Here is a 24,691-nt window from a genome sequence, read left to right as displayed (position 1 = left end):
TAATTGAAACTAAGAGAGAAAGACTAATACACACACATATTAACCAACGATACTGACATGACACTGTGCTTGATTCCCTCGGATTACACAGAGAACAGACACACCGCAGGATGAATCCAGGACACAAACTCTTCACATGGATAATCGCTAGACTCACTGAACTCCGAGCACAAAACACCAAAGACTCCCCACAGCCTTGTGGTATGAACCCCCAGATGCAGGGGAATGTGAGGACAGAACGCTTTGGGTCAAGCCCAACAGAAGCATCCTACTTGGGTGTAATAACCAAAGGTCAAGGTATATAACCAACGGGACCACATCAGAATGTTACATCAGCACAACTGGGAAAGGAGATTGGTGGGAACTTACTAATGAAGGGTGCCCTGAAATTGGATGTTTAAAGAGAAGTGCAGGGAACACATTCGTAATCAGACAAATTTGCCCCGGGATACCGACTAAAGGTAACTTGGTAATACACATAATTAGAGTAGGACATAAGCCAGTCCCAAACGCCACCACATAACAGGTGGTGGGGTTCCCAGGTATCTGCTGCTCTTGTCCTTCTAGATGGTAGTCGTAATGGGTTTGGAAGGTATTGTCAAAGGATCCTTGGTGTGTTACTGCGGTGCATCTTGTAGATGGTACACACGGCTGCCATTGTTCGTCAGTGGTGGAGGGTTTGGGTTTGTGGAAGGAGGAGTATCAAGCGGGCTGCTTTGTCCTGGATGGTGTCAAGCTCTTGGCTCTAGGCAATGACCCTTCGGGTGACGGCTGAGTGGTGAAGGATTGAGAGTTGGGGGGGTGTTGGGGGCACCGGGTATCGCTGTATGTGCGTGACCTGTTGTTTCTGTCGGACCCATGGAAAGTATGGGCAGAATTGTTGGAGAGATTCGGGGGGGTTTCCGGCTGTAAGTTGAACATAGGGAACAGTGAGGTGTCCCTGGTAAACATGGCGGGGCGGGGGCAAATCTGGTATGTTACCATTTAAAGTGGCAAATGGGTGGTTTAGGTATCTGTGGATTTAGATAACATATGAGTGGGCCACAATGCATAGGTGGAACTTGACAAGGTTAGTGGAAGAGGTTAAGGGAGACTTTAAAAGGTGGGATACGTTGCACTTGACGTTGGTAAAGATGAATGTGCTGCCAAGGTTTCTGTTTGGTTTTCAGTCCCTCCCGATTTTTCTCCCCAAGGCCTTTTCCCAGAAGGTGGAGGCGCTGGTCTCAGAATTTGTGTGGACAGGGAAGGTACAGAGGATGAAGAGGGCTCTGCTACAAAGGCAGGGAGGGGGGATGGCGCTCCTGAACGTGATGCACTACTATTGGCCAGTGAATGTGGAGAAGGTGTTGGTGGGGGGTGGGGAGTTGGCAGAGTGGATCAGGTTGGAGGAGGAGTCCTGTAGGGACTCAGGTTTGAGCATCCTGGTGACGGCCCCATTGCCGTTGTCCCTGAGGAGGTATTCGGGAAATCCGGTGGTATCAAGATTTGGAATCAGCTGAGGAGGCACTTTAAATTGGACCAGATGTCGGTGTTGACGCCACTATATGGGAACCACAAGTTAAAGCCGGGTGGCGGGGTTGGGGGGGTGGGGCGTTGGGGAGGGAGGGGGCACACCTCCCCCTATACCCGCAAACTCCACACAGACAGTCGCCCGATGCCGCAAATTAACCTGGGACCCTGAAGCTGTGCTAACCACTGTGCCACCCGAGGGAGAGTGAGTTTAGGTACTGGCAGGTGTGGGACTTTGCCAATGTTCCCACAACTACGGGAGTACACGCTGCTGGAAAAAGTGCTGCTCCCAGATGAAGTGGGGGAGAGCAGGATTGGGGATATATACGGGTGGTTGGGAGTGCAGGGTAAGGCACTGATGGAAAGGATTAAGCGGAAGTGGGAGGGGAAGTTGAGGAGGGAGATAGGATGGGGTCTCTGGTGTGAAGCGAGGCGGCGAGTGAATTCAACTTCCTCCTGTGCTAGAATGAGCTTGATTCAGTTTAAAGTGGTGCACAGGGTTCACAAGACTCATGCTCAGATGAATGGGTTCCTCCCAGGGGATAAGATACGGATGTGCGAAGTGTGGGTGGGGAGCCAGCGAATCATGTGCACATTATTTGGAGTTGCAAGAAGCTGGAGAGGTTCTGGGAGGCGGTGTTTGGGACCTTATCGAGGATAGTGGGGGCCGAGGTGAAACCGGACGACGCCCTGCTGGCAGTCTTTGGGGTTTTGGAGGTGCTGGAGCTGCTAGAGGGGAAGGAGGCCGATGTTGCGGCCTTTGCCTCTTTGATTGCCCGGCGATTAGTTATTTTGAATTGGTGGTCAGATACGCCACCGGGGGTTGCGGTTTGGCTGGAAGATCCCTAATCCCACCCAACCCGATGAAAGGTTCACCCATCTGCTTAAAGCAATAAAGCCTTTGCCGAGCACACCTTAAAAACAGATTCTGAAAACTGACTGTGAGAATTTCTGACCAATCTTTAGCATCTAACACCAACATGACCACGTGGCTCTACACACAGATAGGTTTAGCGATGCAGAGATATAAGCATTGTGTTGTGACCTGTTTCACCTCCCCAAGGTGTTTGATGTGGTGAGTTATTCAGAAATATGAAAACACAGCAATTATATGATTGAAAGAGTCAAATGTCTATAGTCAGAAAGATAAAAGCCGACAATGACAAAGATTAGGTTTTTTTTCTGGTCAGTAACCATAGGCTGTATGAAGTTAAATACATTGGAAGCTATCCTTCAATACATATTTTAAACATAATGTTACACTGGTGCTCATGAACAAATAGCTATAAACTGCATCATTTTCAGCTTTTAAAACTGAGATACAACATTTTATGCAAGGGGGGCTTTGAAATTACTTTAAATAGATACAGGAGGCAAATATTATTGCTCCTTTTATTTCCATATCTTAGTTTGAAAATTTGGATGGCTTTGCAGTTCTTTCATATGCAAAAAAAAAGTGTGTGACCAATGCCTTATTTCAATTGAGTAATTGATATGGAGATACACAAATACTACAAGCCTGAAATGAATGCTAACAAAAGACATAGAGAAACTGGCTTTGAAAATCTCTGGCTAAAAGAGAGTGCTGGAGGAGAGAAATAACTTTCAGAATATGACCTTGCCTGCAATCTATATTTCAGGATACAGAGGGGTAAGTCAATCAGCACCTTGAAAAGAGACTATTTCTGCTCCACAACTATTGAAAAAGTCACTTTGTCAATCAAACAAAGCTAACTTTCATTGGAAATTTAAATCAGGGTACCTTTAGTCTCACGTTGATTTTGAGGTTATTATTTTAATAAAGTAATACATTCTTAACCCAATACAGGCTATGCTATTGGACTGAACCTTGTCTTGGAGACCAGCATTTAATTTAACTTTCAATGGCACTACCACTGTCAAAGATGAAGTATATTCTATGCAATAATTCCATGATGCTAACTGTGATAGACCTATATAGGATCATAGCAAATTTTCCAGCACAGGAGGCAGCTATTTGGTATATATACAGAAAGAGATATACTTATGACAAAGACTCCCAGTTACTCTTCGGTACTATGTTTGACGCGATTAATATTATGCAGAATGCCCTGTATTGTGGCACCTTGAATTCCTGTTTTAGAGACATCACAGACGTTCATGGTGCAGTCACATTGATCTCCATTATATTGGACCCTGTGTTCCAGTTAGCTTTATTGTTATACAATGACCCCCTCCCCCGCTCTCTTGGCAACATTTGGTAGTCCCTACCAGAAGCTAATGCAAATCCTTTGGGTTTAAAAAAAATTAATCCCTAACTTCCGGTGGCGGCCGTGGAGTGAGTGGTCGCCCACAGGGCAGCTCTGGCTCAAAAGCGTTGATATTGGCCTTTTTCACCCGTGTTTTGAGTAGATTCAGCAGAAAAGTGGAGCGGAAGGTGCAGGAGAAGAGGTTCTCCCCTGGATTGGCACGTTTACTGGCCATCAGACCCGACAGAAGGCAGTGCGAGACCTGGCTAAGGAGTTGGAGGAGCCTCGTGGTGCAGGACCAATTGTGAAAATGGCGGAGGGGGAAGGGTCGGCGGCGGCAGGAAACCCTCTGATAGAGCAATTGATGAGCTTCATCAAGGAGGAGCTTCGGCAGCAGAGGAAGGAGGTGCAAAGTGGCGGGTCGAAGGAGCAGTGGCACCTCTTTGCAGGTCTCTGGATCGGGTGGAAAAGTGCCTCGAAGTTCAAGGGGCGATGATTTGGGAGGTAGAAAAGGTGATGTACGACCAGAGTTACCGGATTGTGTCTTTGGAGGTGGAGGTGGAGATCCTGACGGATCTGTGCAAGTTGCTGTGGTCGAAGGTGGAGGAGCAGGAGAACAGGTCCAGACTGTGGTGAATATATAGTGCTAATAATTCACCAGTGCATTTGTATCATGTTCTGCTGTTGTGTTATGTTGTTAACCCTGTGGGCTCCACCTTTGGGCCATTGTGTGGCCTCACCCACAGGGGGATATGTTGGGGCATGTACGGCCTCCGCCCATGGCTCCTCCCCTTAAGAGGAAGTATAAAGAGCAGCTGACCTGCAGGCAGTTCCCAGTATTGTCCCAGTCGCAGGCAGGCACTGTTCTAAGCTGAATAAAACCACGGTTTACTTCTCCTCGTGTCTTTGAATGAATTGATGGTCGCATCACAGACACCAGAACTTGCGGATTGTAGCTCTGCCGGAGGTGTGGAGGGAACAAGCACCACGAAGTACGTTTCGAGGCATTTGGCCAGGTTAGTGAAGGCCGCAGAGGTGGACCCGGCCCATTGCTACTTGAGGCAGAAGCCGAGAGCAGGGGGAGCCGCCGTAGGCGTTGATTGTGCGGATACACAAGTTTATGATTATGGACAAGGAGAAGACCCTGAAGTGGGCCAGACGAAGCAAGTCTGTGAATGGGAGGGCAATCAAATGCGGATTTACCAGGACATTAGCGCGGAGCTGGTGAAAAGATGAGCAGGTTTCAACAAGGCCAAGGCAGTGGTGTACAAAAAGCAGATTTGGTTCAGGATGCTGTATCCAGCCAGACTCTGGGTAACTCATGACGGTCGGGAATATTACTTTGAGATGCTGGAGGAGGCAAATGACTTTATCAGGGACCATAAACTGGGGGAGAGCTGAGGGGTGGTATGGGATGGAGGAGTTAAGTTTGCAAAAGTTGGGATTTGCTGCTGTTTTTGGTTGCCGATTGGCGGGGAGTGGGGAGAATTTTTAGAAGTTGTAAAGCTGTAACGAGGGTGATCACTCCCCCCACCTCCCTTCTTTTTTGGGGGGGAAGGATGTCTTTTGTGTATTATGGTGGTTTTTTCTTAAAAGGGGTGTGTTCGATGGGGCCCTTTGGGCGAGATCTGGGGGGGGATGTTTGTGATAGTGAGTGACGTGTTAGAGGGGGTGCCGGTAGTGTTAGTCAACATGTATGTGCCTAACTGGAACGATGTGGGGTTTGTAAAAAGGTTACTGGGGTTGATTCTGGATTTAGATTCACTCCAGCTGATTATGGGTGGGGATTTTAACTGTGTGCTGGAGCGGAAGGTGGACAGGTCGAGGCCCAAGTCAATGGGAAGGTAGAGGATGACGTAAGAGCTGGGAGAGTTTATGGAAAGGATGTGGATGGTGGATCGTGGAGGTTAAGGAACTCGGGAAGAAGGGAGTATTCCTACTTCTTGCATGTGCATAGAATCATAGAATTTACAGTGCAGAAGGAGGCTATTCGGCCCATCGAGTCTGCACCTGCCTTTGGAAAGAGCACCCTATCTAAGCCCACACACCCCACCCTATCCCAGTAACCCAACCCAACCTTTTTGGACACTAAGGGCAATTTATCATGGCCAATCCACCTAACCTGCACATTTTTGGACTGTGGGAGGAAAGCGGAGCACCCGGAGGAAACCCACACAGACACGGGGAAAAAGTGCAAACTCCGCACAGACAGTGACCCCAGCTGGGAATTGAATAGGGTTTACTTTAAGATTGATTTTTTTAATGTTAAGTCAGGCAGTGCTGATGAGGACGGAATATGCGGTTATTGTGATCTCAGATCACGCGCCACACTGGTTGGATGTGAGGCTTTGTTCGGGACAGGTGCAAAGGCTGGGGTGGAGGATGGATTCAGGACTTGTGGCAGACAAGGCATTTTGTGAAAAAGTGAGAGTAGCGATTAGGAATTACATGGAGCTTAATCAAAATGGGGATGTATCGGGGCCGCATTTTGGGAAGCTTTGAAGGAAGTTGTCCGAGGCAAGATGCTTTCATTTGGAGCTCATAGGGATAGGAGGAGAATGGAGGATCAGGGGCAGCTATTAGACAAGATAGTTAAGGTATCATTGGCGGCCCACGTGAAGGAGTTGCTGGCGGAAAAGAAAAAGTTGCAGGGGCAGTTTGATCGGCTGACAACGGGCAAGGCGGTGGGGCAGCTGCGGAGGGCGAGGGGGGTGCAGTACACGTATGAGGGAAGGCGAGCCGTATGTTGGCCCATCATTTGAGATCAGGCAGCATCTAGGGATATTTTTCAGGTAAAGGTGGAGAAGGGGGAGCTGGTGTCGGAGCCGGAAAAGATAAATGAGGTGCTCAGGGTTCTGTGAGAAGTATAAATCTGAGCCTGTTGGAGAGGAGGGAATATGGGGCTGTTTCTGGATGGGTTGGAGGTCCCAGAGCTTGAGGAGGGGAAGAGACTGGCACTGGAGGAGCCATTGGGGCTGAGGGATGTGATGGATTGCATCAGGGAATGCAGTCGGGGAAGACCCCGGGGCCGGACGGTTTTCCTGCGGAGTTTTATAAGCAGTTTGCACAGATTTGGTTCCCTACTTGTTGGGGATGTTCAGTCAGACCGTGGAGAGGGCTGAGTTGCCAGCAACTTTATCACAGGCGTCAGTCTCATTGATCCGGAAGAAGGGGAAAGACCCACTGGAGTGTGGGTCCTATAGGCCTATTTCTTTGTTGAACACGGACGTGAAAGTATTGGCAAAGGTGTTGCCGTGTAGGTTGGAGGGGTGTGTGCCAGAGGCGGTCTCTGAGGATCAAACGGGTTTTGTGACGAGTAGGCAGTTCTCCAGTGACATTAGGAGGCTGCTGAATGTAGTTCTGACTCTGTCAGGGGGCAGGCACCGAAGGTTATTGTATCTATACATGTGGAGAGGGCCTTTGATTGGGTAGAGTGGAGGTATCCGTTTGAAATTCTGGGTAGGTTTGAGTTCAGGTCTAATTTTGTGGCATGGGTCCATCTTTTGTATGCGTCCTCTATGGCTAGTGTGCGTACAAATGAGACGAGTTCAGGCTATTTTGAGTTGCACAGGGGAACGAGGCAGGGATACCCGCTGTCACTGTTATTATTTGCGTTGGCGATTGAGCCCTTAGCAATGGCCCTTCAGGGTTCTGCTGAGTGGCGTGTGATTGTGAGGGGGACAGGGAGTTACTGCATGCAGGCGGCCTGTTGTTGTTTGTGTCGGACCTGCTGGAAAGTAGGGGAGAATTGTGGGTCTGTTGGAACGTTTTGGGCCCTTCCCCATAGGGAGAACATAGAGAAGAGTGAGGTGTTTCCGGTGATTGTGGCGGGGCGGGCGGTCAATTTGGGGGCATTATCGTTTAAGGTGGCAAGAGAGTGGTTCAAGTATTTGGGGACCCAGGTGATGTATGAATGGGGCACAATGCACAGTTGGAACTTGACAGCATTATTGGAAGAGGTTAAGGAGGATTTCAAGAGGTGGGATACTTTGCACGTGACATTGGCAGGGAGGGTGCAGGTGATAAAGATGAATATAATAATAATAATCTTTATTGTCACAAGTAGGCTTACATTAACACTGCAATGAAGTTACTGTGAAAAGCCCCTAGTCGCCACATTCCGGCGCCTGTTTGGGTACACAGAGGGAGAATTCAGAATGTCCAAATTACCTAACAGCACGTCTTTCGGGACTTGTCGGAGAAAACCGGAGCACCAGGAGGAAACCCACGCAGGCATGGGAGAACTTGCAGATTCCGCACAGACAGTGACTCAAGCTGGAATTGAACCTGGGACCTTGGCGCTGTGAAGCAACAGTGCTAACCACTGTGGTGCCGTGCCATCCCTGTGCTGTCAAGGTTCCTGTTTGTCTTTCAGACCCTCCTGATCTTTCTCCCTAAGGCCACCTTTCAGAGGATGGAGGATCTGATTTTCTAGTCTCCATGGGCGGGGAAGGTACCGAGGGTGAAAAGGGCCCTGCTGCAGAGGCAGCGCCAGAAAGGGAGGTTGGCGCTCCCAAACCTGATGCATTATTACTGGACTGCGAATGTGGAGAAGGTGAAGTGATGGTGGGGGGGTGGCGGAGTGGATTAGGTTGAAGGAGTTCTGGTTTGAGGGTCCTGGTGATGGCCCCGTTGCCGTTAGCCCCGGGGAGGTATATGGGTGTCCGGCGGTGCAGTCGACCATCAGCATATGGAACTAGTTTAGGAGGCATTTTAGGTTGCATAAGATGTCAGTGTTGAAGCCACTGTGTGGGAACCAAAGGTTTAAGCCGGGGGATGGATGGGATGTATGGGAAGTGGAGGGAGGAGGTGCTGCAGCGGGTTAGGGATATGTTCTCAGAGGGAGGTTTGCGGGACTGGACAAGGTGCGGGAAAGTTTTGAGCTACTGAGGGGTAGCGAGTTTAGGAATATGCAGGTGGGGGCTTCACGCGAAAGGAGTGGCTGACGTTCCCCCAGCTACCGGAGTATAGGTCATTAGAGCAACTATTGCTCCCTGATGACTTGGGGATGGGTAGGATTGGAGATATATGGGTGTTTGTGGGAGCAGGGGGCAAGGCACAGGTGATGAGGATAAAGTGTAAGTTGGAGGGGAAGTTGGGGAGGGAGGTGGGATGGGGACTCTGGAGTGAGGCGATGCGGCGAGTGAACTCAACCCCCTCCTGTGCAAGGATGAGCTTGATTCAGTTCAAGGTGGTGCACAGGGTACAAATGACTCTGACGAGGATGGGTGGATTCTTCCAGGGGTGACAGATGGGTGTGAGAAGTATTGGTGGGGGGCTGGTGAATGCTGATCACATGTTTTGGGGCTGCGCAATGCTGGAGGGCTTTTGGGCGGCGGTGTTTGGGACCTTATCCAAGATAGTGGGGGGCTGAGGTCAGGCCAGACCCGAAGATGACGATTTGTGGGATCTCGGACGGAGGTGCCGGGGCCGCAGGAGGGGAAGGGGACCGATGTTGTGGCCTTCGACTCTCTGATTGCCTGCCGAAGGATCCTTTTAACTGGAAGTCGGATACGCCACCAGGGGTGGCAGCCTGGTTGGTGGACTCGCACAACTTTCCCTGGCTGGAGATTAACTTTGCTCTGAGGGGGTCAGAAGAAGGCTTTGAGGTGCGGTGGAGGCCATTCATGACTTTATTTGAGGAGCTGCTTGTCATGGGGGGTGGGAGGTGAGGAGGGAGGGATGAAAAGGGGGAAAACTGTACAAACTGTTAACTATGTATTGATGGGAGACTTCCGGTTGCGGCGGTGCACTGCTAAGCCGCACGTTTCGGCAGCTCCCGTTCTAACGGACTTTTGGGCTCTTTTCGGGAGCCCCAACGGAAATGTTTTCAGACCAAACCCAGTGTGGGGTGACGAAGGAAGGTGTCCCCCCAGGTGTGTATGGAAAAGACCGATGCTAGTGGCCAGATTGCGAAGGATCCTCTGGAGCAGCGGCAGAGAAGAGAAGGAAGAAGCAAGATGGCGGCGGATGGAGCCCAGACGACATGGGGCCCGGACCAGCAGGAATTCCTCCGATGGTGTGTGGAGGAACTAAAGAAGGAGGTGCTATCCAGGTGGGGGTAGTATGGGAAGCGCTGAAGGCGGTGGTTAGGGGAGAGTTGATCTCCATTAGGGCTTACAAGGAGAAAAAAGAGGGCAAAGAAAGGGAGAGATTAGTGGGGGAGATTTTGAGGGTGGATAAAAGATATGCGGAGGCCCCGGACGAAGGACTATATAGAGAGAGGCGAAGACTTCAGACGGAGTTTGACCTGCTGACCACAGGAAAGGCAGAGGCACAGTGGAGGAAGGCACAGGGCATGAGATACGAATATGGGGAAAAGGCGAGCCGGCTGCTGGCCCACCAACTTCGCAAGAGGATAGCGGCGAGGGAAATTGGGGGAGTCAGGGATGAAACGGGAACTACGGAGCGGAGAGCAGGGAAGGTAAATGAGGTGTTTAAGACCTTTTATGAGAGGCTATATAGGTCCCAACCCCCGGAGGGAAAAGAGGGAATGCAACAGTTTCTGGACCAACTAAGGTTCCCGAGGGTGGAGGAGCAGGAGGTGGCAGGTCTGGGGGCGCCAATTGAGGTGGATGAGGTGACTAAAGGGCTGGGGAACATGCAGGCAGGGAAGGCCCCGGGACCAGACGGGTTCCCGGGGGAATTTTACAGGAAGTATGTGGACTTGTTGGCCCTGCTGCTGGCGAGAACCTTTAACGAGGCCAGAGAAGGGGGGACTCTACCCCCGACAATGTCGGAGGCGACGGTATCACTAATCCTGAAGCGGGATAAAGATCCGCTGCAACGCGGGTCATATAGGCCTATCTCACTCCTGAATGTAGACGCCAAGCTGCTGGCAAAAGTGCTGGCGACGAGGATTGTGTCCCGGGGGTGGTGCATGAAGACCAGACAGGGTTTGTAAAGGGGAGACAACATGAATGTCAACGTGCGACGGCTATTGGGGGTGATAATGATGCCCCCAGCGGAGGGTGAGGCAGAGATAGTGGTGGCGATGGATGCAGAGAAGGCAGTCGATAGGGTAAAGTGGGAGTATCTATGGGTGGTGTTGAGGAGGTTTGGGTTCGGGGAGGGGTTTGTCAGTTGGGTCAGACTCCTATACGGGGCCCCAGTGGCAAGTGTAGTCACATATCGGCAAAGATCGGAGTATTTTCGGTTGCATAGGGGAACAAGGCAGGGGTGCCCCCAGTCCCCATTACTGTTCGCGTTGGCAATTGAACCACTGGCCATAGCGTTGAGAGACTCTAAGAAATGGAGGGGGGTGGTTAGAGGGGGAGAGGAACATCGAGTATCACTCTACGCAGATGACCTACTGCTATATGTGGCGGATCCTGTAGAGGCGATGACAGAGGTTATGCAGATATTGAGGGAGTTTGGAGATTTTTCGGGATATAGGCTAAACATGGGGAAGAGTGAGCTTTTCGTAGTACACCCTGGGGATCAGGGAAGAGGGATAGACGCCCTGCCGTTAAGGAGAGTGGAAAGGAGCTTCCGATATTTGGGGATTCAGGTAGCCAGGAGCTGGGGAACTCTACACAAACTCAATCTGACGCGGCTGGTGGAGCAGATGGAGGAGGATTTCAAGAGGTGGGATATGCTGCCGCTCTCATTGGCGGACAGAGTGCAGGCGGTAAAAATGATGGTCCTCCCAAGGTTTCTTTTTGTGTTTCAATGTCTCCCCATTCTGATCACTAAGGCCTTTTTCAAGAAAATAGATAGGAGCGTTATGAGTTTCGTGTGGGCAGGGTAGACCCCGAGGGTAAGGAGGGGGTTCCTGCAGCGCAGCAGGGACAGAGGGGGACTGGCGTTGCCGAATCTGGACGACTACTACTGGGCTGCCAATGTGGCGATGGTTTGTAAGTGGATGAGGGAGGGAGAGGGGGCGGCGTGGAAGAGTCTGGAGATGGCGTCCTGTAAGGGAACGAGCCTAAAGGCACTGGTGACGGCACCGCTGCCGCTCTCCCCGAAAAGGTATACCACAAACCCAGTGGTGGTGGCAACCTTAATGGATCTGGGGGCAATGGAGGCGACACATGGGGGTGACGGGTGCCTCGGTGTGGTCCCCGATCAGGAATAACCATAGGTTTGTCCCAGGAAGGATGGACGGAGGGTTCCAGAGCTGGCATCGGGCAGGAATTAGGAGACTGAGAGACTTGTTTATTGACGGGGAGTTTGCGAGCCTGGGAGCGCTGGAGGAAAAGTATGAGTTGCCCCCGGGGAATATCTTTAGATACATGCAAGTGAGGGCGTTTACGAGGCAACAGGTGAGGGAATTTCCGCTGCTCCCGACACAGGGGATCCAGGATAGAGTGATTTCCGGGGTATGGGTCGGGGAGGGCAAAGTGTCCGAAATATATCAGGAGATGAGAGACGAGGGGGAGGCGCTGGTAGAGGAGCTGAAAGGAAAATGGGAAGAAGAACTGGGCGAGGAGATTGAGGAGGGGCTGTGGGCTGATGCCCTAAGTAGGGTAAATTCCTCTTCCTCGTGTGCCAGGCTTAGCCTGATACAATTCAAGGTTTTACACAGAGCACACATGACGGGAGCAAGACTGAGCAGGTTCTTCGGAGTGGAGGACAGGTGCGGGAGGTGCTTGGGAAGCCCGGCGAACCACACACACATGTTCTGGTCGTGTCTGGCACTGAATTTAGTCCGAACAAGGAAGTTCTCATAGTCCATACGAGGCATATATTTATCAGTGAATGAATAATTGGGATGCAATTTTCTCACTGCTTTGTGTGATATAAAGTGGTTTTGGACACAGATCAATGCAAATTGCAGAATTGGTATGCAGCTCAAGAATGTGATTCTTGTGCCCAAAAGCTGGCTGCAGAAAGAACCTCAATAGGAAACCATTTCACCTTGGTATAAGTTCACAGCAAGGACAGCATAACTTCAGCCCGCTAAAACGCCACAACTTTAAAGTGAAAATCAAACCACAGGGTTCCCCTGCATATATTCATATCTAATTCTCCATACCATAGAATTCAGAAGAGGACTATACACTGCAGAAAGGATTCATCTGTTTGAATCCTTACACAGTGCTGGTAGTTTAATCATAGAATCGCTACAGGGCAGAAGGAGGCCATTCGGACCATCGGGTCTGCATCGAACTTCTGAAAGAGTACCCTACCTAGGCCCAATCCTCCACCCTATCACCTTAACCTTGTAACGCCACCAAACTGTTGGACACTTAGGGGCAATTTAGCATGGACAATTCACCTAATCTGCACATTTTTGGACTGTGGGAGGAAACTGGAGCACTCGGAGTGGCGAGGGACATGGTAGGGCAGTGACCTGGCACGGCTCCTGGCAATGCCAACCAGGTTGACACTGCCGGGGTGGGGCCAGGTTGGCAGTGCCGGGGCAGGAGCCAGAATGGGGCCTCTCAGGAACCCCATTCGGGGAGGATCCCATTTTGTGAGGGGTGGGAGGGTTGGTGATGATGGGGGAGGGGGGAGTTGCACAGGCACTCATACCCTGATGCCAGTTTTCAGTCAGAACCTGACACTCTGTCATATTTTAGGAAAATTCCGACCGTTTTGTTTCAGAAGGTGAATGAATGACTCGTTCGATAGCTCGAACTTATGCCAATCACCTGAACAAACCATTCAACTCTGATTACCTCTTGTTCCGTAGGAAGAGGCAGCAGAGATGTGGGTCAGTGTAACTGGAGCAGCCATATATAATGGATCCCTAACCTCCTCCTTGATAAGTGACCAGTGATGGAATTGTTGTGACACTATCATTAGGAATAAAAGCGTTGTGCACAGGCATTTCAATCAGCTGTGATGCAAAATTAATTAAGTTCCCTCCGGTTGAAATGTTCATCTAGCCATCCAGCTGAGAATTGACTAAATTAATGAAACATTTGAGCTAACAGTTAAAAAAAATCTGGTTGCAGTCCCCACCACTTCTGTGCTGAGGGGAGGTAAGGGAGAGGGGAGATCGGCACGCAAAGCAAAATGAAAGAAAAATCAGACTGAGAACTCAAGGCGACATATATAAATATCTACTATTTTCATGTGGCGACTGTCAAATTGCTAAAATATGCTCCACAGTGTGACCGTCCCATTGAGGCCACAGGTCCAACTGAGTGAGGTCACAGTGCACAACTGCAGATGTGACTTCGATCCTCTCCTCCTCTGACCACCCAGGGCGATCATCGTCCAAAATAGCCATAACTGTCCATCTCACAATAATTGGGCTATCTAAATGTTATGGTTTGATTTACTAACTTACAGTGAGCTTCTGCAGAGGGAATCCATTTATATGTTACTGCTCACACTGACAGCAATCCTTTGCCATGCTTTGCGTGGGGGGAATATGCTAATTCGATATAAGTTGGCTATTTGACTATTTAAAATGTTCCTGTTTCCAGTGCTGCAAAATCAATATACTGCAATCTCACCAGGAGGGGAAGGGTAGGTGGCTACAGCTTCCCATTTCAACCCCGCTCCATATTGACTGGACTTAGCACCTTATCCCTCTTGCTGGTGAATAATTCTCCGCACGTTCCTGTGGGAACACACAAAGTTGCCACTGCCTTCTGTGCTCTGCTTTAGGCCCTTCGAAGATGTCCATGATAGCACGGTAGCATAGTGGTTAGCACAGTTCCTTCACAGCTCCAGGGTCCCAGGTTTGATTGCCGGCTTGGGTCACTGTCTGTGTGGAATCTGCGCGTTCTCCCCGTGGGTGCGTGGCTTTCCTCCGGGTGCTCCGGTTTCCTCCCACTGCCCAAAGATGTGTCGGTTAGGTGGATTGGCCCTGCTAAATTGCCCTTAGCGTCCAAAAAGGTTAGGTTGGGTTACGGGGATAAAGGGGATAGTGGAGGCATGGGGCGCAAATAGGGTGCTCTTTCCAAGGGCTGGTGCAGACTCAATGGGCTGAATGGCCTCCTTCTGCACCCTATATTCTATGATTCTATGATTCTATCCCAGTGACAGCTCTTGCATACCACTCCTCCATGAATGTATAAACCTATGAATGCATAAGGCAGAGTGCTGCATTCATTGGGTGACCCCATTCCTTTCTCCTCATGGGAATGTACACAGACCACCTACTCTTTGAAGACCTCTCATTGTTTGATTACTTTCTTGCATTCCAATTTTGATTCCAATTCGCCTGGGATAGATCTACTTTCAACTCCCTGGAGTTATCCCTCCTCCAGTTAAGTATATTTTATGCTTGATTGCATTTCTGTTTTCTTTTCTTTAATTCATTTTTACGGGATGTGGGCATCAGCTGGCTAGGCCAGCATTTGTTGCCCATCCCTAATTATCCTTGAGAAGGTGGTGGTGAGATGTCTCCTTGAATCGCTGCAGTCTCTGAGGTGTAGGTACATCCACAGTGCCGTTTGAGAGGAAGTTCCAGAATTTGACCCAGCGATAGTAAAGAAACAGCGATATATTTCCAAGTCAGGATGGATGGTGAGTGACTTGGAAGGGAACTTACAGGTGGTGGTGTTGCCATGTCTCTGCTACCCTTGGCCTTCTAGGTGTTAGCGGTTGTGGGTTTGGAAGGTGCTGCCAAAGCAGTCTTGGTGAGTTACTGTAGTGATCCTGTTGATGGTACACACGACTGTCACTGTTCGTAGGTGGTGGAGGGATTGAATGTTTGTGGAAGGAATAGCTGTTATGTGAGAATACCTTTAAGAAATGGGTGTTTATAAAAATATCTGCAGTGGATGTACCTTTAAGAAATGGGTGTTTATCAGTGAGTCAGGGAGCTGGGCTGTCTGCCTGCTTTTACTTTCACTTTGGGCTTGAAGCTGTAGGGTGTGTTTAGTTTTGTTTTGGATTTGGAGAAGCTGCAATCACAGCAGGATGTGTATGAATCTCTGCAAGCTTATGAATGTTCATTTGGTGAATTCAAAGTGGCAACTGTTCTCAGTAGTGAAGTTAAACCTGATGTCTTTCTGTAAAGAGGGTTCATTTGTCTTATGGATGTTGCAAGGAAAGATTAAGAGTTACTAAGAGAGTGCTGTATTCTTTGGGGAATTTATTGGTGTTGATAGTTGTTAAGATGTTTACTGTGGGTTTATAAAGTGTTAACTGGTTTCATAAATAAACATTGTTTTAATTCAAAAGTACTGCAAATTTTTGTTGCATCACAGCTGCAGAGTAGGGTCGTGTGCTGCCCATAACCACAATTTATTCAAAGTTGTGGGTCAGGTGAACTCCATGATATACTTTGGGACTCTCTAAAGCCTGGCCCATAACATAGCAGTCAAGCAAGCTTCTTTGTCCTGGATGGTGTATGGATTCTTGAGTGTTGTTGGAGCTGCACTCATCCAGGCAAGTGGAGAGTATTCCATCACACTCCTGACTTGTGCCCTGTGGACAGGCTTTGGGGAGTCAGGAGATGAGTTACTTATTGCAGGATTCTGAGCCTCTAACTTGCTCTTGTAACCACAGTGTTTATATGGCTAGTTCAGTTCAGTTTCTGTTTAATGGTAATCTCCAAGATGTTGATAGTGGGAGATCCAGCAATCATAATGTCACTGAATGTCAAGGGGTGATTGTTTGATTTTGTCTTATTGGAGTTGGCCATTGCCTGGCGCTTTTGTGGCACAAATGTTACTTGCCACTTGTCAGCCCAAGCCTGGATATTGTCCAGGTCTTGCTGCATTTACAGGTGGACTGCTTCAGTGCCTGAGGAGTCACGAATGGCACTGAACATTGTGCAATCATCAACGAACATCCCTAATTCTGATCTTATGTTGGAAGGAAGGTTATTGATGAAGTCGCTGAAGATAGTTGGGCCTAGGACACTACCCTGAGGAACTTCTGCAGTGATGTCCTGGGACTGAGATGACTGACTTCCAATAAACAGAATCTTTTTTCTTTGTGTCAGGTATGACTCCAACCAGTGGAGAGTTTTCCTCCTGATTCCCATTGACTCCAGTTTAGCTAGGGCTCCTTGATGCCATACTCGGCCAAATGATGCCTTGACGTTAAGGGCAGTCACTCTCAGCTCACCTTTGAAGTCCAGCTCTTTCGTCCATGTTTGAACTAAATCTGAGTGAGGTCAGGAGCTGAGTGAACCTGGCTACTCTTTTTTAAAATAAATTTAGAGTACCCAATTATTTTTTTTCCCAATTAAGGGGCAATTTAGCATGGCCAATCCACCTAATCTGCACATCTTTGGATTGTGGGGGTGAGACCCACGCAGACATGGAGAGAATGTGCAAACCCCACACGGACAGTGACCCAGGGTCGGGTATCGAGCCCAGGTCCTCAGCGCCGTAGTCCCAGTGCTAACCACTGCGCCGCGGGCCGCCCTGACCCTGGCTATTCTAACCTTGATAACATGATGATTACTCGTCTGAAAATGCTCTCCCACTGAAACATGTGCCACTTAGTCCACTTCATTCCCTGGGTCACATTCCAGGACCTTTTCCCTTGCTGGGAATACATTGATCAATAATTAAAATATATATTCTGGTCGAAATTTATCACTCCCCTTCACAGCGGGCGTATTTGGCGGCATGATTGGAAAACATCGCAAGAAGGCCCTAGATGTGTTTCCCGGTGGATTAAATGCAGGACGCGATCGTCCCCTCCACCCGACAATGGCGGGTCGCATTTTCCACCGCCCAACATCAGGAACCTCATTATAATAAAGTTGCATCTCATTATAGTCCAGAGGATGGGTCGCCGGTGATCTGACATTAAACCCGCAGTGCCCACAATATTGCTAACAAACCCGCCATTGACATTGGTGGATTAATCGCCACTCCCGCCCACCGACATTGGACAGCACTGGTCTCTGGGAGACTTTCACCCTCTGGCAAACAAAAGTTCCATGTTTTCACCACTCTGGTTGAGAATGGCAATGCTGTGCCATCCCTGCCATCATGGCTCCAAAACCTTCATGAAATAGATGAAATAATTCCTGAACTGGCTTTCTGCTGAGCCTTATTGTCTCAAGCATGGTGGCACAGTGGTTAGCACCGCTGCCTCACAGTGCCAGAGGCCTGAGTTTGATGCCACGGATGCACTCTATGCAAGGGCTTTGAACTTTCTTCATTTCAACCTGGACCAAGCCCAGAAAGACGAGAGGGCTACAGGATTCGGCACAATTTCTGGTATGCCACAGGTGCAGGAGGCGATCTGCAGCACTCAGGTCGCTCCACATCCCCTGTGGCATCAGGGAGCCCCCTTCATAAACTGGAAGGTGTTCCACTCCTTCAATGTGCAGCTGGTGTGTGCTTGTTTTCCAGGGAGTGTGCATAACAGTTACATCCTCTGGCAGTTGCAGATGTAATGATATGTATAATCTAAGGAGAGTAAAGGGTTAGCAAGATGATGTTCATGTTTATCAACACTAGATAGCATCACTGTACTCAGGCTGCATCTCTAAGCATTCTGGGAGAATCTGGGGAGAAGCTGATGCTGAAGGATAGTGTGAGGTTTAGTTAGATGATAGGTTGTATTCGAATTACCGGCCCTGCAGTAGGCTAGCAGGGACCCGGAGTAGATCTCAAAGCTTTTCCTGCAGATACGGGCCCCGGCACTTCCGGGTCAGAGGCTGCGCTTGCGCACGATGGCGGCCTCCAGTGGCCGCGCCGTGCTCCATGGCGAACTTGGACCGTGGAGCTAGGCCCAAAAAAGAGTCCCCCCGGTCGGCCGCGCGCCCGACCCTCAACCCCCGCACAAACATTCCCTGGCCACCTATAAGGCCCCCCCTGGCCTCCGATCGGCCCACCCCCAAACAGAGCGGCCTCGGACTGAGTATCTCGACCGGCTGGAGCACATTAGTTCCACGCCGTCGAGACTTTGGATGGTCGGGAGCGGAGAATGGCTGAGCGGGCCTCTGGTAGGTCCCAGGCGGCGTGGCGTACTCTCCGACTATGCCGCTTTTCGGGGCCCGCAGAATCGGGGAACCAGCGCCGGTCCTGATTTTTTGTGGGAACCTGGATTCTCCACCCCGCACGCAGGCCGCGATTTCGGCGCGAGGATGCGGAGAATCCAGTCCTACGACTTTGGCCATCTTGGAGAACAATACAAGGAACATAACATGGTACCAGGATATTGCTGAAGTAATTTATCTAAGATTAGATAGAATCTAAGAAGAAAGAAAATCAGTACGTGCTCAGACTTCGACAGCAAGACTGCTTCCAGATCTTTTAAATCGTGCACACAGACAAGTCCAGACCTCATGGAGAAACTGTCGACTCTGAAACAGTTCTGGACTTCGGGTAAAATTGATGTAAATTGGAAAATATTTAAGCAGTAATTTCAACTGTACCTCTCTGCCTCAGATTTAGATACTGCTAGTGATAACAGAAAACTCGGGTTATTTTTAACAATGGCTGGACTACAGGCTATTGAATTATATAACTCTTTCCAATTCTCCATGGAAGATGATAAAAAAAATTTGATATAGCTATTGAAAAATGTGATCATCATTGTAAAGCTCAAATTAATGAAACTTATGAATGCTTTGTCTTTAAAACGAGAGTGCAGAAAGATGGAGAATCCGTAGATTAAAGTCACAAACCTGTCATTTCTCAATTTTGTCAGACTCAATAATGAGAGATCAAATCGTTTTTGGCATCAAAAATGGGAAACTCAGAGAATGTTTATTAAAAAAAAAGAATTAAAATTGGAAGCTGCAATTGAAGTGTGTAGAGCGAATGAAATATCCAAAAATCAGTCTTCAGAAATACTGATTCAAGAAAAGGGCGCAAAAAGGCACCTCGGGGCTGACTGCGTTGGATGTGTGGTGCAGTTGAGAAACAAGCATGTTTCGGACAGCAACAGTATTGCGCATGCACGTAGTCAATCTGCACATGCTGATATTTGATTGATTGATTTGATTTGATTGATTTGATTTGATTGATTTATTGATTGATTGATATTTATTGTCACATGTACCGAAGTACAGTGAAAAGTATTTTTCTGTGGCCAAGGGAACGTACACAGTACGTACATAGTAGACAAAAGAATGCGCACTTCAACAAACTACGCGATTTGGACGAAGATCATTCTGCGCATGCGTGCAACCAATTGGTGCATGAGAAAGCAACGTCATGATGTGTGGACATTGTGGACACGCCCACCCACATATAAAATGCCCAGCAGAAGGAAAGGTTGGCTCCAAACGTGGCAAACTGAATCACTTTGCGGTTCAATGCAAAACTGCATTAAAAGGGACATACCTTAAAACTTCAAATTTAATGAAGAAACATATGAATGTACAGAGTGTTAATACAAGTGCTGAAACCTCCAAAATGGATAACACTAATGTTAATATAGATACTTATTGTCTTGAAAATTCTTTCTTTGTGGGAATTGTGGAGAAGTTCCAGACAACTGTAAAGAACACTTCCTAGCCACAGATACCACATCCCCTACAATCGATTAACATGGAATCTGAATGGAACACTCCACTACAAGTCAATGGTTCCGAGATTCTGTTCAAATTGAACACTGGAGCCTCTGCAAATTTAATTAATACTCTTGATTTATCACAACTTTGTCGTAGTCCTAAGATTCAGGAAACTGATTGCCAGTTACGTAACTCCAACGCACACCATCGAGCTGACCCAATCGGTAGGTTCTATGATCTTGGAGATGATTCCAAGGTGCTGCATGCGTTCCAGCTCTTGCTTGTGATGGTCACGTAATGGAGCAGGAACTCTCCTTGGAGGGTGTACCACTGGCTTAGCTTTCGCTTTTAGTTGAATTTTGTATTGAAAAGGAAGAGTACCCAGATCTTCAAATATCTGAGGAAATTTAGTGAGGATGCTTTCAATATCTTCCTGCACAGGTGGAAGAGGATTGTCTGTGCTGTAGATTTGTTTCACAAAGTGTAAGCCTTGACAGGTTTGTGCACCTATTAGTGAAGATCGTTTAGCTTCTACAATCTCGAACCTCAATGATTTCACAGTGTCGTTGTTTGTCACTAAGAGATAGCATGACTCTAAAGGCCGTAACTGGTATGGTTTATTATGGTGCCACCTGATTAAGATCATTCACTTCACTTTGAACAGTTGCTTCCAGTTCTTGCTGTGACCTGACGAGGCTGGAACGGTGTCAAGAAAATTTAATTCCAGGATGATTTCTTGAGGCACAGTTGGTGGAGGTGTCAGATTCTGTGGAAGCGGGAGCTGACTCAGTGCATCGGCGTTTGAGATCCGTGTGCCTGGCCTATGCTGAAAGATATAGCTGTAGATCGCCAACTTGGCCATTGTACTCCTTAGGTTCATGGTCTGAACTCCTTCTCGAAGATATTTGAACGTTTGCTCACCTGCAACCTTGGCCGACACCCCAGTGTTGACCTCCATCTTAAGTGGCCTTTCATTTACCTTGAGGACTTTCTCAACTGTGGGTTGTTTTACTGACTTTCACCATATTTAATCAATACGTTTCTGGTTCTTCATCGGAGTTCTTCTCTACTTTGTTCACTGGAGTCAATGTTTGTTATTTTTTGATTTGGTGCACTCTGCCTGGTGCAGCAACGTGTCTAAATGTAGCCCTTCCTATTCTCTGCAGTGGCACGCTTCTTGGGGTGATCTTCGCCACATCTGTAAGATTCATCATAACTTCTGGGTTATTCGGACTAAAATCCTGCTTCTGGAATCGTGTCTGAACCTCTTCTGTGCCCCACAACTGGTTCACCTCACCCTCTTGCTCGCTTTGAAGCTCTGATGTGCTATTCCCGTCGTATTCGGTTGCCTGGTCTATTTTGCTCGCCTTGTCGAGAGAGATCCTTGTCTCAGCCAGTAGTTTCTTTTGCATATTTATGTTGTTAATACCACATACTAAGCGGTCACGCAGCATATCTTTCAACGCTGTGCTGAACTCACAATGCGTGGCCATTTGGCAGAGTTTGACAACAATGGCAGGGATCGTCTCTCTTGAATCCGTGACAGCAGAATTAAACGTGTAGTGCTGTAATATGATGGAGGATCTGGGGTGGAAGTGTTCCTTCACAATTGGTCAATCGATTTTATGTTTGAAGCATTAGTTAGGCCCCATTTAGAATACTGTGAGCAATTTTGGGCCCCACACCTCAGGAAGGACATACTGGAGGAATTTTAAAGGAATTTGGCCGGTTCTCGGGGTACAAATTGAACATGGGTAAGAGCGAGGATTTTATGACCCAGGTGAGGGGATAGGAGGAAACTGGGGGAGTTGCCATTTAAAATGGTGGGAGGGAGTTTTCGTTACTTGGGTATTCAGGTGGCATGAGGATGGGAGCAGCTACATAAATTAAATTTGGCCCAGTTAGTTGAGCAAATGAGGGAGGACTTCCGGAGGTGGGCCGTTGTCACTGGCCGTACAGACTAAAAATGAACGTTCTCCCGAGATTTTTGTTTGTTTTCCAGTGCCTCCCTATTTTTATACCAAAGGCCTTTTTTGAACGGGTGAAAGCGGTGATCTTTGGGTTTGTGTGGGCGGGTAAAATCCTGTGAATAAGGAAAGTGCTGCTGGAGCGGAGCCGAGGGGGTGGGGGGGGGAGGGTTGGCACTGCCGAACTTTAGGAACTACTGCTGGACGGCAAATATAGCCATAAGTGGGGTAGGGATCGGCGTGGGAACAAGTAGAGGCGGTATCATGTAACGGCACAAGTTTGGGGGCATTGGTAACGGCTCCTCTGCCGTTCTCGCCGGCCCGGTTCCCCACAAGCCCAGTGGTAGTGGCAGCTCTGAGAGTTTGGGGGAAAGTGGCGGAAGCATATGGGAGTGGAGGGAGCGTCGGTGTGGACTCCAATTTGTGGTAATCACCAGTTTGTCCTGGGGAGGATGGATGGGGGCTTTTGGAGGTGGCAGAGAGCAGGGATTGAGAGGCTGGGAGATCTGTTTATTGATGGGAGCTTCCCGGTCTGAAGGATCTGGAATAGGCATTTGAATTGCTGGGAGGGAATGGATTTTGTTATCTGCAAGTTAGGGATTTTGTGCGAAGGCAGGTTTCGACCTGTCCGCTTCTACCGCCACAGGGGATACAGGACAAGGTAGTCTCTAGAATGGGAGTGGGGGAGGGGAAGATATCGGAAATCTATAAAGAACTTATGGAGTGGGAGGAAACCCAGATAGGTGTGCTAAAGTGTAAATGGGAAAGATGAGTTGGGAAAGGAGTTAGAGGCAGGTCTGTGGGAGGATGCCCTGAGCAGAGTCAACCCGTCCTCATTATGTGCCAGGCTCAGCCTGATATAATTCAAGGTGGTTCACCGGGTCCACATGACGGTGGTCCGGATGAACATGTTTTTTGGGGTGGAGTACAGGTGTGTGAGGTGTGCAGGAGGGCCCGCAAATCATGTCCACAGGTTTTGGGTATGCCCGAAGCTCCGGGGATTCTGGCAGTGATTTGCGGATGCCATGTCCACGGTACTAAAAACAAGGGTGGCACCGAGTCCAGAGGTGGCGATTTTTGGTGTGTCGGAAGACCCGGGGCTCCAAGGGGCGAGAGAGGCTGACGTTTTGGTCTTTGACTCCTTGGTGTCATAATATCCACTCATGTATATAATGAGATGCAGACAGGCAGTGATTGACACATAGGATGACCAGTAAGCATACAACACAGCACAGCCAATCACCAGACAGGACACTACCACTATAAAGCCAGCGGGCACTAGGTTTCCCGCTCTCTCGGGACCCAGCCACTGAGCCAGTCAGAGTCCACGAACTAGCAAGCACAAACACCATGTGGTAGCTAGTAAGTCTGGTCAGGCTACTACAAGGTCATTAGTCAGATCAGTATAGTTTCGACCCACAGCTGAATATGTACAGCAGTTCATCCAGTTGAATAAAACAGTGTTGGATCTTCTCCTGTGTTAGACGTCTGTTTCTAACTTCCCTGCATCGAGTGCAGTCCACATCAAACCAACCTGCCTAACACATCATGGTACCAGAGCGATACTGATCTTGACGGACCTACCTCGAGTGAATCAGCATCGACCAGCAAGCAGCCAGCCGGTGAAATGGAAAACATCCAGCCTCCTCTGCAGCTCCGCATCTCCGGCAACCTCGGATCCATCCAGCCTCCTACGCAGCTCCGCATCTCCGACAATCTCGGCACCAACTGGAAAATCTTCAAGCAAAAGTTCCTCTGGTACATCGAGGCCTCCGACCTCGAGGCAGCATCGGATGCCAGGAAGATTGCGCTATTTCTCTCCACTGCAGGGGACCACGCCATCCATATCTACAATTCGCTTACGTTCGCCGCGGCGACGACAAAACAAAATTCAAAACAGTCCTGCTGAAGTTTGACAGCCACTGCGACATTGAGGTGAATGAGAGTTTTGAACGGTACGTTTTCCAGCTGAGGCTTCAGGGTAAGGATGAACCTTTTCAGTCCTTCGTGACACATCTCCGCATCCTAGCGCAGTCATGTAACTATGACTCAACGGCTGATTCCATGATCCGGGATCAGATCGTTTTCGGGGTCCCTTCGGCAGCAGCTCCTGAAAGTCAAACAGTTGACCCTCTCTGTCGCTATCGAGACGTGCGTTGTCCATGAGCATGCTAAGAATCGTTACTCCCACATCAGGGCGATGGAAACTGCAAAGCTGGCCTCCCACGAGGCAGAACGGGTGCAGGCCATTGCACAGATGCTGGGCCTGAGCATCGAGGAAAGTGGCCGTTTCGCGCACCTTTCTCGGATCCCTGCGCATGCGCGCCACGACCGAGTGGACGACGAGACCGAAACCCCGACTGCGCAGGTGCGTACGTCGGCCAACCGCACTGCGCATGCGCGATGGCGCACGGATTGCGCTGACGTCAGCATCATGATGTGTCTGAATTGTGGCTCCGCCCACTTAAAGCGGCAATGTCCGGCAAGAGGACGCCGAATTCTCCAGTGTGGCAAGCTTGGCCACTACGCAGCCCTCTGCAGATCCGCTCCACCGCTCAGCAGCCAGCGATCCCAGCTGCGGCGCAGAAGTATCCGCTCAATAGAACAAGGCATGCCAGATTCTGATCCCGACAGTCCAACGGACCCTGATGCTG

The sequence above is a fragment of the Scyliorhinus torazame genome, chromosome 1, assembly GCF_047496885.1.
Source record: "Scyliorhinus torazame isolate Kashiwa2021f chromosome 1, sScyTor2.1, whole genome shotgun sequence".
Classification (NCBI taxonomy): Eukaryota; Metazoa; Chordata; class Chondrichthyes; order Carcharhiniformes; family Scyliorhinidae; genus Scyliorhinus; species Scyliorhinus torazame.
The sequence above is the reverse complement of the archived record's forward strand: the minus strand, read 5'-3'. Positions refer to the sequence as shown.